Source organism: Toxorhynchites rutilus, chromosome 2 (assembly GCF_029784135.1).
Source record: "Toxorhynchites rutilus septentrionalis strain SRP chromosome 2, ASM2978413v1, whole genome shotgun sequence".
NCBI classification, from domain to species: domain Eukaryota; kingdom Metazoa; phylum Arthropoda; class Insecta; order Diptera; family Culicidae; genus Toxorhynchites; species Toxorhynchites rutilus.
Window position 1 is genome coordinate 89,726,770 of NC_073745.1, and position 13,886 is coordinate 89,740,655.

The window sequence follows — 13,886 nt, forward strand, 5'->3', positions numbered from 1 at the left end:
TGATTCCGTAAAAATATACTATAAAAAAACTGTAAATCATGAAAAAGTCTATTTTATTTATGTGTTTTGAAACATTCGAATACCGTATTTGACACAGAAGCGCTGAATAAGAGCATTCAAAAAAGTGGGCAAACAATGATCATATTTTCAACTGGACAAACCAAAATCATTTACCTTACCTGTTTAAAAATGTAGTCCTCAGAAAAAAATTAAACATTGAAGAGGTAATATAAACAGAATAGATTGCAGTAACTGTATACGGAATTTGAATTTCGAAATTGTTAAAACTATGTGTAGACCTACTAAAATGTTTGTCAAAAGGTCATAACGAATGTTAAAGGAACATAACGCCTTAACTCAGCGTGGAAATGAATTGGTTCAATTTTAATTTGCACCACAATCTATTTTCCTCATCGTGTGGAGTAGAGTTACAACATCAGATCTTCAACACATACTTCCGAGCAATTCCAAATCCCCATTACCAGTTTCGTAAGGGATGATACTCCGCTCGAATTTACCACATCTTCGCTGTAGGCTCCACCCGTTCGCTCTCTGCGGGCTTCAGGATCAGCCCAGACGGTTGTTCGGTTTGCCGTGGGCTAAATAGAAATTCCTGATTTGCATTAACATAAATATTTCACCACTTCGAATTTTACGAGATTTCCCACACCGTCGACACCGGGCTGGTGGTAGCGCGGCAAAAAGGATTCCGGCCCCCCTCGCTAAACCTGCTCCAGGTAATATTGCGCATGACGGCAATTCCGACAGTCGGGGCCTGATTCTGGCGTGATAACAAGCGGCATTTTATGGGATGACAAATCTCTCGGAATGGTTTCTGCCACCGCAAAGTTTTCCGGAAAGGGGGTGAGACTTTGGCCAGGTGTTATTGAAATAGGAAGGTAAACTTGATACCTCAAAAAAGTCAGTATTGCCTTTGAATGTAATTTTCGGGGACAGGAAAGACACTTGTCATGGGGTGATAAGAAGTTTACAATCGTTACCACATAATTTTCACCAGATTTTCGAAATGGAATTGATTGCGATTTTGATTCGTCGCGTGGAGAATTTTGTTCCCTAGCCCGTAGATGGTGGCAACAATGTGGTCAATTCAAGATTCGCAGTCAGACATGAGACATCCAACAACATAATCAAGAAAACCGATTTAATTTTTTCCATTCAAACCTCGTCCCTCGACGCCAATAACTTTCCCATCTGTTTCTCTCATTACAGGTGAGCATCCTCGACCATCATCAATCAGGGACCGGGAGAATTGCGGCCAGAAATGGGGAAAAAAATTATCAACCTCATGAAACGTTTCTTCACGACCGCTGTCACTTTGGCTCCGCCGGTGCTACCTGTCACGGTGTCGGTGTAGGTCGGCAGAAGGAAGGAAAACTAGAGCCCAAAGGGAAACCAGACAGTTTGCGCAGCGCCACTACAAGAAACGAAACGAATGTCAGCCGTCAGCTCCAAACCAATCTGCCGTTGCCTCTTGCCATTCACACACAGAGATCGGTTCACAGACCCTGCCAAGATTAACGAGCTTATTTTTCTTCTCGCTCACTTACCCGCCGATTTTCGTCGTGAGTCCAATCAAGGTAAAAATGCGAACAACTTTTCTCCGAGCAACGTTTTCCTTTCCGAACCTGCCCCCTCCCCCCAAACCCACGCCGTTCGCTGATGACACTTCGAATCACTGCCTTCGGCGGAAAAAGACGTTGACAGTATTTTATTATCACCGCAATCACATCACATTTCATATCAAGCAGCTAAACAAAGGATTCTCGGGCAAGGGATTTGTGCGTCTCGCTCCTCCTTCACTTCCCTAGGACTTGTATGCAATACGCTACGCTAGGCTCTGTGGGAAGTCCTTTTGGTGGGGCGAAGAGTACGAACAAGACGAAGTTCCAAAGTATCACTCCACTAAGCTCCACTCAACAGCGACAGCCGAGAGTGGGTGAGAGATGTAGAACTGTAAAAGTGTCAACCGAAATTCGGTTCACTTTTTCTCCGTCGAGCTCTTCCCCGCTCTCCTCCTGCTCGACACTTCGCTTATCACGCCTTCTCGAAAGTCTCTGCAAGATAGACACCGAAGAGGTAATAAAGAATCTCAGAACAATGACAAAAAAGGGAAGCTGACAATTGTCGGGATCTTACAATGGGAAAACAGGGAAGCACCAAACAACTAAACCAAGAAGCACGCGAAAAAAATTGCTCCAGAAGCGCAGGCAAACGAACAGCGACAATCAGCACAAAAAATAAACATATTTCAAAAAGTTGAATTGTATAATCATTCAAGGGAAGAAAGGCACGATAGTTTTCCGGGGATTCTGGCGCTAAGGTTGCGCGGAGTTGTCGTTGCGCTTACAGGAATTTCCCGGCCTGTTTTTCTTTCCCTTTGCTATCACGGGAGGGGCGGTCGAATGTCGAATTGAATGTCGAATTCAAGCATATTCTGGTTATCGACCCCTTGTTCAATAACACTCGGAAAAATATTCTAGAGACGATCGCAGGGAGTTTTTTTTCTGTAATTGATAACGAACAATTATTCCGTTTCTTAGATTTTTTTTAGAGTTTGAGCTTTCACTCTCGGCTGTTTGTGGAAAGCAAGCTTATTGTGTTGGCACCATCTTTCCCCTGGAATAAGTGTTCTTCCAGTTGCGATTGACTCATAAATCCTGGCGTCGTGCGAAAGTACGAAACTACTACTTACACTGGGAGCAGTGAAAGTATTCGAAGATTGATGAGTGCTGGAAGGAAAAACGAGAGATGGTATTTTTGGATATCCCCCAGGATCTCGTTAGAATCTATTCCCCCGCCAAATTACGCTGTCGACATAAATATTGCAACATTCTCCGACTGAATGTTTCCCATAATTTATTACGCTTTTCCCTCGGAATTATTCACCGATGGGAGATGGCGCGAAAAAAAATGCAGCCGTGTAATTATCGTTTCATAATGATAATGGGATGGAAATCAGTCTGTCGCCTGATGAGAGTTCCATTGACAACAGCAGTAGTGGGACTTTAAATCGGGTGCTTTTTTTCTGTTCAACGAAAAGAATTCACAATTTTCAATAATTAATTGTTCACCGCTAACGGACGGTATTGCTGGTTTTTTTAATCCCTGTGCCACCACCACCAGTGTGTGTAATTTGTTAACTGGTGACGATTTCGAATTCTCGCCAAATTGCTTCAATTGTCCACTCGTTGCCAGGCGTAAGCGTTGGGACGCATATTTTTATTCTGAAAACGAGGTGGAATTCGCTCGACATGGTTACTATTTAAGCACCGTGCAATTCTCCGAGGAGCAATTAACCTAGCCGGTGAAATCGCGCAATGGACCGATTCATTGCAACCTTAAAGCAGTACAAGTTGAACGACACCGTTGGGATTTTTACGAACGCAATTATAAGAGCTATGGATTTATAGAACCTCGGGCTCAATATTGATTACTCACCTGGCTTCGTGTTTGCGTGCTGCTGTGGAAATCTTATGATGGAATGCATCCTCGTATTGGGTGAATGTTGTACATCTGGATTCATGATAAATTCTTACAAAAGATTGTATGCTCCACGATACTAAAAAAAATTATAAAAATGGATCTTTTACTTTTACCGCATACTTGACGTAGACTTCCGTTAGGCTATCTGTTGATTTTGGATATATTTGAAAAATTACATCGTTAAACTCTTTGATAAATATGGTTTAACCCATTTTAGGCCAAGCGTTCGAAAGATTGAACAGCAACTTTGATAATTTTTCATGTCTTTGGACAGGAACCATATGGTAATGTTTTTGCACCAAAAGATAGCTTAATTTATTAGCTACCACTTATATCGGTTTCATTCAATTTTGAGTAACTTTATTGGATAATAAATTCGATTAGTATGTTTGGAAGGTGTTTTCAATATCAATTAAAAACCCCAATAAAATACCAAAATATGTGATGTTTTCTACAGTATTGCTTTGATAAAAGAACATACATTGTGATATAGAGCGAAAATCATTCGATTGAGCCGCATACAGGAAAAAAAAACAGCCGGGGAAATTAAGTGTTCGAAAAATCGAACGTTGGCCTTAACGAACTTTTATTTTTCTGCTGAATCAACACCAACAAATCTAACCTCCGCTGGGAATTTTGATTTGTTTACTTTAGAAGACGGAAGATTTTCCATTTATTCTTGCATTTTCAGTTGTGAATGTTTGCAAATATCGATTAATTTAGCAAATATTATTGAAAATCTGTATGATTTTTTGTCCGTAACAACCTTAGGTGATGGCGACCCGTAGAATTTCTTTTGTGGGGGAGCTGGAGGAAATGATCAGTACGTGTAACGAGGATTCTAATGAGATTGTCTGTGTGAATATTCTTCCGCCGGACCGAATAATAACCTCCCAACCCTCTATGCCATTGTTTTTTAGCAGTACTCTGGTACTTTGCAGGTTTTGGAAAATGTTCGATTTTTTCGGGAAATGGATAATTGGAGTGACTAGTTTTTAAGCATTTACATTTCTCCACAGTCAACAATAAAAATAACAGCATATACTTTCGTTTGAAAGAAAAAGCCTGTCAGTAATAAGTAAAAATTACATGAAATAAGAAATGCCACATCTCACCTTAGGTGGATTAATTTGGATTTATACTTGAAGACCTCCATTCTCCTGTTCTTGTTCTTCCGGGAATCCAAAATTGATGCATTTATGAATACCGTATATTTGCTAATTGAAGTGACTGTTAGTTCGCAGTATGTTTGTACTTGCAAAAAAAAGTGCGGGTTTCGGCCAATGTTCGATTTTTCGAACAATCATTTCCCGGAATATGGAAGATGGGAAAAAAATAATTCTTGAACATTGGAGTTCCTTCAGCGTTAATAATCGAATATACAACAATGGCTTTCGTCAAAAAAATAATTTTTACAGCTTGGTCGTTAATGGGTTAATGCCTCTGTTAGGGAACACATTTCGGTAGGAACAAAAGTTCCCTCTACTTTCATGTATTTGCAATGTCAATTTCCCCCAGGGAGCTTGGTTTTTATGTCTCTGTTAGAGACGCGCCGCATGTGTCATCAATTTCGACCAATCAGAAGTGGATATTTCCCAGTGAAAATTCATCTGAATTTATTTTTATATCATAATTCATTATTATAATAATAATATTGACTTCGAACACGCACACGATGGTAAAGAAAACCTTACACTTGACTAACCAAAATACTTAAGACGATGCTGAACCTTGATTTCAACCACTTAATTGAAGATCTACAAAACTTTACTAACATCGAAACGTTAACCAAATGTACATTTAGACTGTTGCAAACGTTTTGAACGGGATTATCAATTTATTTTTTTTTTGTATTCATGTTATCGCCCTTCTCTTAAGAGAGTAGTCAAATATTTCACAAGTTTTTTCGAGTTCTGAACTGATAATACAAAGAATATATTTACTATTCATTATATCATTATTCGTTTATCTATCTTATAACATTAAAAAACAATAAACGGAAAAAAAATCCTGATTAGAATAGTTACAAGCTGGTGAATTTAGAAAAAGTTGTACCATGGCGTACACGATTACAGTCCTTCTGGTTAACTGAAACAAAAAATGAACAAATTCTGAATCAGTAAAGATGCCGCTTTGACAAAACAGCGATCGTTTGGAAACAAAATTTGCTTTTGAGCTTTCTCTGTAAATAACTGTCTGAAGGTGACGCACATAGCTGAGACACTCTTCAAGGGAAACCATGCGTCCCCCGAGAACTTCGGGGTACGAAAATGTTTAAAAGTTTTTTTATTTCTATTTTTCATTTTATTTTATATTATATCATATATTTCTTTTGTATATTCATCGAAAAAAAATTAAAAATGTGTGTTAGTAAACTTCGTTAACTGCGCGGTATTAAAATACGTATCCAATAAATTTCAATTTTTTTTCAATTTCTTTTTTTTATATTATTTAGCACGTTGAGCCTCGAATTAAGAACAAGCGCTTTCAATTCAATAATGTTTGGACAATGTCAGTATAGGTCTGCGGCGTCATGTACCTCAATGTTGCTTTGTTCAAATGTAAGAAATTTCACAAATGGGAAAAAAAATCTGTACCAATCTGTACTTTTTGACGAAAATCTGTACTCTGTACCGTACAGAATTTATACCAAAAAAAAAGGAAAAAATCTGTTCCATTCCAGATAAATCTGTATGTGTAGCAACACTGGTCAGGACTTTTGATTTTCGGACACTAAGAGGAATGCTGTGCTCTCAGTTTTGTTCCTTCTCAAAAGGACAGAGGAGGGTTGAAGCAAAATTAATGAAAACAGAAAAGCTGTAATTGAAAAACTTGTTGAATAGGAATGATCTGATTGGATACTGTGTTACGAAAAAATTGCCAAAGTTCAACAAACTAACTACCGATGGATAATCCAGTGCGCTTTAAAAAGTTAATGGGCCTTATTCCCGTATCCACGTACACTTACGTTCCCACTACGCTTACATCTCACTTCGCTTTGTTGTACTCATCCCCGTTTCGTGAAAAGTAAAAATGAACTTCGTGTAGAAAATGGAGTGGATACCAAAATGACCCTGTGTTCATTTCCAATGTCGTTTCCAATGGTGCGTTTACATTTGGGAGATCTATAGCTATAGATGGATTTATTCGCATGAAAATAGATATAAACGGGTGAGAACATATATGATACACTTGCTCAAGGTATATATAATCACTATGAATAGAATAAATTCAGGCATATGTAAACGCTGGTGAATTTCTCACTGGTGAGAAATCACTAAAGTTGGATGCAGTTCTACTTCAGGTGAATACATTCACCGAAAATATGAATACATTCAGTATAGAAGTTCGCGCTAGTGTAAACGGTTGATGCGATTTCTATAAATCTCATCATATTTCTTCACATGAATATATCACTAGTCTATACCCACCGTAAGAGAAACGTCAGTTGTATTTTGTTTTGTTTATCCTCGAGTTGTGTTGATACACCCAAAAAATGGATTACTAAAAAAAAGCTTCCAAATCCTTTGTAATGCAAACAGTAGAATGTACATATTTTCTGTAAATATTACCAATCGTTTGTAAAATGAATGTCGGATGCAATACGCATCCCTACCAACGATTGATTCATTTTACTTCACGGTATTAGTAACTTTTACGATTGTCATTACAGGCAACCGCGACGAAAATGAAAATATAACTTTATTAGCCTAACTACCGAGTTGTTAATCGAGTTGCACGGTACTACTTTCCGATATTGATTTCTTCACAAAAGAAGGTCGTATTAACTCAGGTTCGAGACAGGTAAATAATGTTCGTGAAAATCAATTCAATTTATGTTCTTTAATTAATATTGATACATATTGGATAGCAATTATTTGTGCTCGTCTGCTGCGGGAGAATGCGAAGACATTACTTCAATAATAAGGAATCTGGGTACTTCGATACACAAAACGAGCCCTGTCGAGTCCTAGTTCTACTTTTATCCTGTTGGATTTGGTCAAGGACAACTTCATAAACGTTTTGCAGACGATTGTGATCGGTGGTTCAATCAATTGGATGTTTGCCGGATTCGTCACGACGCAGGTTCCGTATCCACTGACTCTGCGCGTTAAGTCAATGTTGCAACGGGGCGTTGAGCTAGCCTCACTTAATGCCGCCTGGGTGTCGTCAGCTTCGTGATATCTCCAGAATGTGTTTGGCTGAGAACTAATTACACGCTAGTCCTGGGAGAATTGAGTAGTCTGTCGAAGCTATTTGCAGTAATAATTGTGTATTTTTTCCTAATTTGTAGCCATGGATCAGACCCAATCGATGCAGGATCAGCTGTCGATAGTTCAGATAGTTCAATAAATAATTTAAATAGTTTAGATAGTTCAATAAATGAATAAAGATGCATAGAAAAGCTCAATAAATTCATAACAATATATGCATAAAGGTTGGTTTTACATAACGTAATTCTCGAATACACTTCACGGTGGAAACGGAATGAAATATATCCGCGAAGACAACGGTACGGTGTCGACATCTGGATACGAAATTAGTTTCCCACTAAAACTCATCATTATAATATCAAATTATCTTCAGATGAAGTTTTTGTATGAGGTTATTATATCACATGAAGAAAACAAAGTTTTTCACTCACATTGAATACCAGTTTGATACGAAGAAGTTAATTTTCATTATTGATTTTTTTATTTGAAAAGTGCTCATTCTGCCTGAAAACTCATTATTATCTTCGACACTTCACTAACTCGTGAAACGTAGTTCAATGGCGTACCGTTTATTTCGTTTCCACCGTGAAGTGTATTCGAGAATCAGGCCCAACATGCTTTGGGTATATGTTAAGCCAATGTTGAATCGACTGCTTATACTGGGTTATATTGGCCGATTTTACATTTGTTTACCATTGTTATCGCGTAATACGTACGAAGAATTCGTATTGCAAAAATTTACTAAATATTGGTAATATTTACCAAAAAGCTCGTCATATATACCAACTTTTCGGGAGAGTGTATAATCGGCGATTATGATGAGCACGAAGAACCGCTGTTTACACAAAAGAGAGCGTGAAGTGTAAACCAAAATAACATCGGTGGATGAACTCGGTATATTGATAATGAATTCTACCAAATGTTTACAGTGGCGTGTAATCCGGAATAAGGTTGTACTCACTACACATTGTTTTCACGTGTAGTGTATTCGGGAATAACGCCCAATATATTCGTCCTCTATGGGAAAATCTCTCCTAAGTAAGGCACTGGATTCAATTTCAAATGAACTCAACCAAAGTTCATGGAGATGCAACAGATTATCAAGACGTAGATTCAGCGATTGACAAGTTTGAGCTACTTTTGCGTCCCGATGACCTAATTCATCCATTCAAATGAATCAGGCTGCGAACAGTGCCACCACCTTCTGTACTCTGTACCCGAAATCTTCGAAGGTGAAAAATGAAGACCGACTCTACTCTCAGTAGCTTCGCTTCGACTAGAACTGCTTCGGCAGTCGCCCACAACAAAAAGTGACTGAACGTACACACACTGACGCTATTTTATACGTGTGAGTAATTTTCGTGTACGATACAAAATAATCTAGCTCACCTGTAGCGTATGTCAAACCACGTTGAACTCGAACATGCACACATACACGATGCATGCACACGTACATGGGAGAGAGAAAGAGAGAAACGAATTCGTTTTAGGTGAAGCCCCTTCAAAATGCAATGAGGACAATAGCGACTAAACGCCCGACTGACTGTTTAGTCGTTTTAGCGGAGAAACTGCGTGAAGAAGCCAAAAGTCATTACTAACTACTAATACGGATATAGTCAGTCAGATAGTCAGCTGACTATCCTCAGTTATCTAAAACTATGCAGAGCCCTGCTCTGTATCGTGTCCCAGTAATTGTTTTACGTGTTCGAACATGGAATACTTGCCCTGAGGAAGTGATTCGGAATTCTTTATCGTTTTCAAGCGTTTCCGACAATTTTGTAGGAACTCTAAAATCCGAATCTACATTTTTTTTTAACTCGACAAACTATTCTTTGCCTTACCTTCGGGCACGGTAAGAATTACTGAAATGTCAGTTTGGCTCCGCCTCAAGTGGCAGAGGTCATCATATATAAACTATAAACCACCATGTTTCAGCCATTGGTTGAAATGGCTTGATTGTCGTAGACCTAGTCATAGGTTTCTTATAGCTTCAAAACTACTGAACCGAACAGCGTGGAAATGGAAATTGTTGGTTTCAATATGGTAAGTACCACTTACCATTTTCTTGCGGTATGGATAGACGGTTATTTTTTGTACCTAATTATGGGATGGAATTTAGCAATATTTTAAAGTTGTCGATTTCACTCATTTTTCAAAATTTGATCTTTCAAACAGAAGTACTGGATAAAATAGTCGATGATAAAATAGTCTCAAGTAAAATTGATCATATAATAATGGGAAATGGATTTTCCTGATAAGCCTTAAACTTCGATTTGTAAAATCAGTTGCTCTGTAGTCTTTAGTATAGTACAACATGATGTCCACGTTTCTTCGGTTTATGTTAGATTTGGATAGTTCAGTTGGACCGAGAGCACGTTTTATGGAGGCGATCTGGCGTAGTGGTAACATCCACACCTCTCACGCTAAAGGTCACGAGTTCAATTCTCTCTCCCTACATTCTTCAAAAATGGAAGGTAAAAGAGACGAACCAGCCAGAAGTGTTGAAAGTCACTATAGACCAAAAAAAATGCACGTTTTATGCCCACAAACACATAAAAATTGCAAGTGAGTATTGCGTTCTGAATTGCAAGAGACAAAAGACGCAACACACATGAAGAGTCATAGCGATTCCATTCTCTTTCATAATCTCAACAATATCTAATCAATCCCACAGCTCAGCAAAATGCGCTAATCTCGACAAATAACTACCATATGCTAATACTCAACTTTTAAGCTGTGAATTTCCCATCCGGTAACGTCCGTATCCTAACTGGTGGCTGTGTGGTGAACGCTAAAATTTGTACATACAAATAGCCACTTCTGCCTCCTTTCTTCTCGCTCTCGAAAGCTCTTGTTATAACGATGTTAGACAAATTTTCGTTGGCCTCCTCGCTCGGTGCTCGGTGGCATGACCGTCGCATCACGCAACCGAAGAAAGCGGCCCAAAATCCGGCAACAATAAACTCCGATAATTTCCAGCATAGTTCCAGCCAGCATTCACCACGCCTCGGCCTTCGGACCACATTTTTGGTCCACCATCAGAGTCCAAGCATTTCCCGGATACGACCTGCGGTGTCGTGTTTTGTTCCGACTTTTAGGACACCACAGACAGCCGCTTTGTGCCTCGAGAGTCTCGCGTCATAAATGTTGAAACATTAATTTCAACATTCAGTAACAGTCGGTTTGAGCAGCACCACGGGTACGGTGGTGAGATGATATGAAGTGCATCAGCTCATGCGACTGCCTGGCGTTGATGATGCTGCTGCTGTTGCCTCTGTTGCTGCCGGTAGTTGTTTCCGGAAGTGAACTCAGTTCATACCGAGCGCAGGAACAGCGTGTGCCACCCAAGTTATGGGGAATTTTGTATGTATTTTGCGTACATTATTAAAATAACAATAACAAGCGGTTCGGTTCCTTTCGGGAGCACCAGTTTCAAATGTAGCTACAAAGCAACGGTGGCACAGTTTGTTTAAGATCACCGTAATGATGTGTACCATAAAAATTCTCAAATTTATGTCATTGTATCCTGGAGAACTGCGAGCTACATCCGCTTCCGGAGCTGACGCAGGAAGTGATATTGGCGCTGTTTACATTTTTATATGGCTGCAGTTTACTTTTACGATGTTGTTCGAATATAAAATTGTTTAAGTGTACACATATTAGGGCAGAGATTGTTGCAGGCGGATGTTCGAAGACATTTGTAAGTATGCGAGGCAATTAAGGCCGCATCGTAAAGCCATTGGCAGACAATGTATTAAACCGAGAATGCGGGGAATCGGAATAAGTTTTAAACGCAGCCATTGTTTGGTGAGGGTAAGCAAGGTGGAATTGCTATTTATTTCGTATAAACTTTCCACAAAATATACAACTTTTAAGCTGCCTTTCCCCAGGTTCCATCTCGAAAAAGATCGTCACTGTTCATGACGATTCAAAGTGTTACAAACGCGAGTTGACCCATTCCAGCTTGACGTGACGACGCTTTGACTCACTATAAACTGTTTTTTTTTTCTCATTTCATGTATAAATAACACGATTTCCAAATAGTGAACGATTTCAACGTAAAATTGAGAAAATGTCCTACAAGAATCATCAGTTTGAAAATATTTTACAGTTGAATTCGCTTGTTACCAGTCTAATATTTTTATGACGTGACAATACCTGATTGTTTGTATGATTCGTTTCGATCTTTGTTTCAGAGAGGCTTTAAACTTTTCTGTTCATTCGTCTCTATGACTGTTTGTAGTTTCCGACTGCTGAACATTAATGTTGTATTTTCAGTTCCGTTTCAAAACATACAAATGAACCTTGCTCTATGATTTGTAAACAAAAGGTGAATGTAGATTTTTGTGTGTTTAGTTTTTCAAATGAAACTATAGGAGGAACCATTTTGTTGACATAGAACTACACTGTTATTATGTTGAAGTCGCTTGTTAATAAACTTCGGATATTATTTTACACACACAGACGATTAGCTTAGCTGTCATCCTTGATGGAGGTTGTTTTGCTACTGTCATGCGAAACCGAATGACACACAAAATTATTTACACATACAATTATTTTCTTGGTAAGCCGATGATAGCCTAGTTTGATGATTCCTCACACAATTGTGTAGCTCAGAACCTTAATGGAATAGCGTCAGGTATAATGATTGCAATGCGAGTAAGTTCTTTGATCGCGTCCACCGCTTGATCCGAAATGAAGACATGTGATGACGCAAAACATAGAAGTGGAATAGCGTGAGGGAGTGCGTGTACGTATGGGAATGAGTATGTGTACGTGTGAGCATCATCACTCTTTGCAATTCTCGTACCTACAAACTCCTGAAAATGAAAATTAATAATATTTTATTCTGAGAGTCGCGTAACATTTTGTAATTTTGGTAAGTGCTCCTCTAGTTTACTCCAAACTTTGAAAAATCGGCTGAACGTATCTATATGAAACGTTCGAGATGTTTTTGGGATACACTAGGCTAAAAAATTTCCTGCTAACATTATATTTGCAAAATTACATGTTATTCTCTAAAACACTATAAAAAAGCCGCAGGAGGGTTGTGTCCGTTAGGCTATCTGTTGATTTTGGATATGTTAGAAGAATTACATCGTTCAACTCTCTGATAATGATTTGGTTTTAATGACTCTGTTAGAGAACACATTTCGGTAGGAACTAAAGTTCCCCTACTTTCATGTATTTGCAATGTCGATTTCCCCCAGGCAGCTTGGTTTTGATGTATCTGCTAGGGAATATATTTCGGTAGGAACAAAAGTTCCCCCTACTTTCATGTATTTGCAATGCCGATTTCCCCCAGGCAGCTTGATTTTGATGACTCTGTTAGGGACCCACCGCATTTGTCGTCAATTTCGACCAATCAGCAGTGGGTATTTCAGTTAGAATAGGGGTTGAGATTTTTCAATTGTTCGATAGTTTGTTTCATGACATATATTATTTTCTTCAATATAAAAAATTGTTATGGTGTGCCGAAATCGATTGACGCAAAAATTTCATCAATCCATCATGAAATGACTGAGCAATAAGCGTTTGAAATTGGACAATCTTTACGAAGTGCTCGATTTTCGATGTTCATTTTGTACCCCAATATGTTCCCGAAAGACGTAATCCTACGTCAAAAAAAAACTGTATCCACTAAGTATTTTCACGTCACAAAATCAATAAAATGTATTAAACATGAATTTCACCGTATTGTAGCAAGCTAAGTACTGTTTTTCATGTTAGATATAATTCTGAATACTTCTCATCTCCCTTACCCCTTAAGAGGTCCATTCTGTAATGGAAGTTTTCCCCAGGAAAACCTAACCCGACCGATGGTCCTGTTTTTTAAACGATTTCGTGGACTAGCGTGCGTGTATGTATGGGAATGGGTATGGATATCACACGTATGTGAGTATCAGCACTCTTCACAATTCTCGTACCTACGTACCTACAAACTCCTGAAAATGAAAGTTACTAATATTTCATTCTGAGAGTCGCGTAACATTTTGTAAGTTTGGTATGATTTGCGATGTAGTGCTCCTCTAATTTACTCCAAACTTTGAAAAATCGGCTAGAAAACGGCTAAACGTGTCTATATGAAACGTTTAAGATGTTTTGACGTAGGACTACGTCTTTCATTTATATACCGGGGTGTAAAATCAAAGTTTCGAAAATGAAAGC

At 38.6% G+C, this 13,886-nt stretch overlaps 1 protein-coding gene across 6 annotated transcripts in view; it reads left to right on the forward strand.

Annotated features, from left to right (window-relative positions):
- The window catches only part of LOC129771653 (insulin-like growth factor-binding protein complex acid labile subunit), a 671,410-nt gene that overhangs the window by 617,355 nt on the left and 40,169 nt on the right, over positions 1-13,886 (forward strand). Inside the window, exon 5 of one of the 6 annotated variants that reach the window (XM_055775521.1) lies at positions 1,231-1,598. The exons of the other annotated variants lie outside the window; for them this stretch is intronic. The gene's annotated coding sequence lies outside the window, so the exon portion shown is untranslated. The remainder of the gene's footprint in view (positions 1-1,230; positions 1,599-13,886) is intronic. 6 annotated transcript variants of the gene reach the window in all.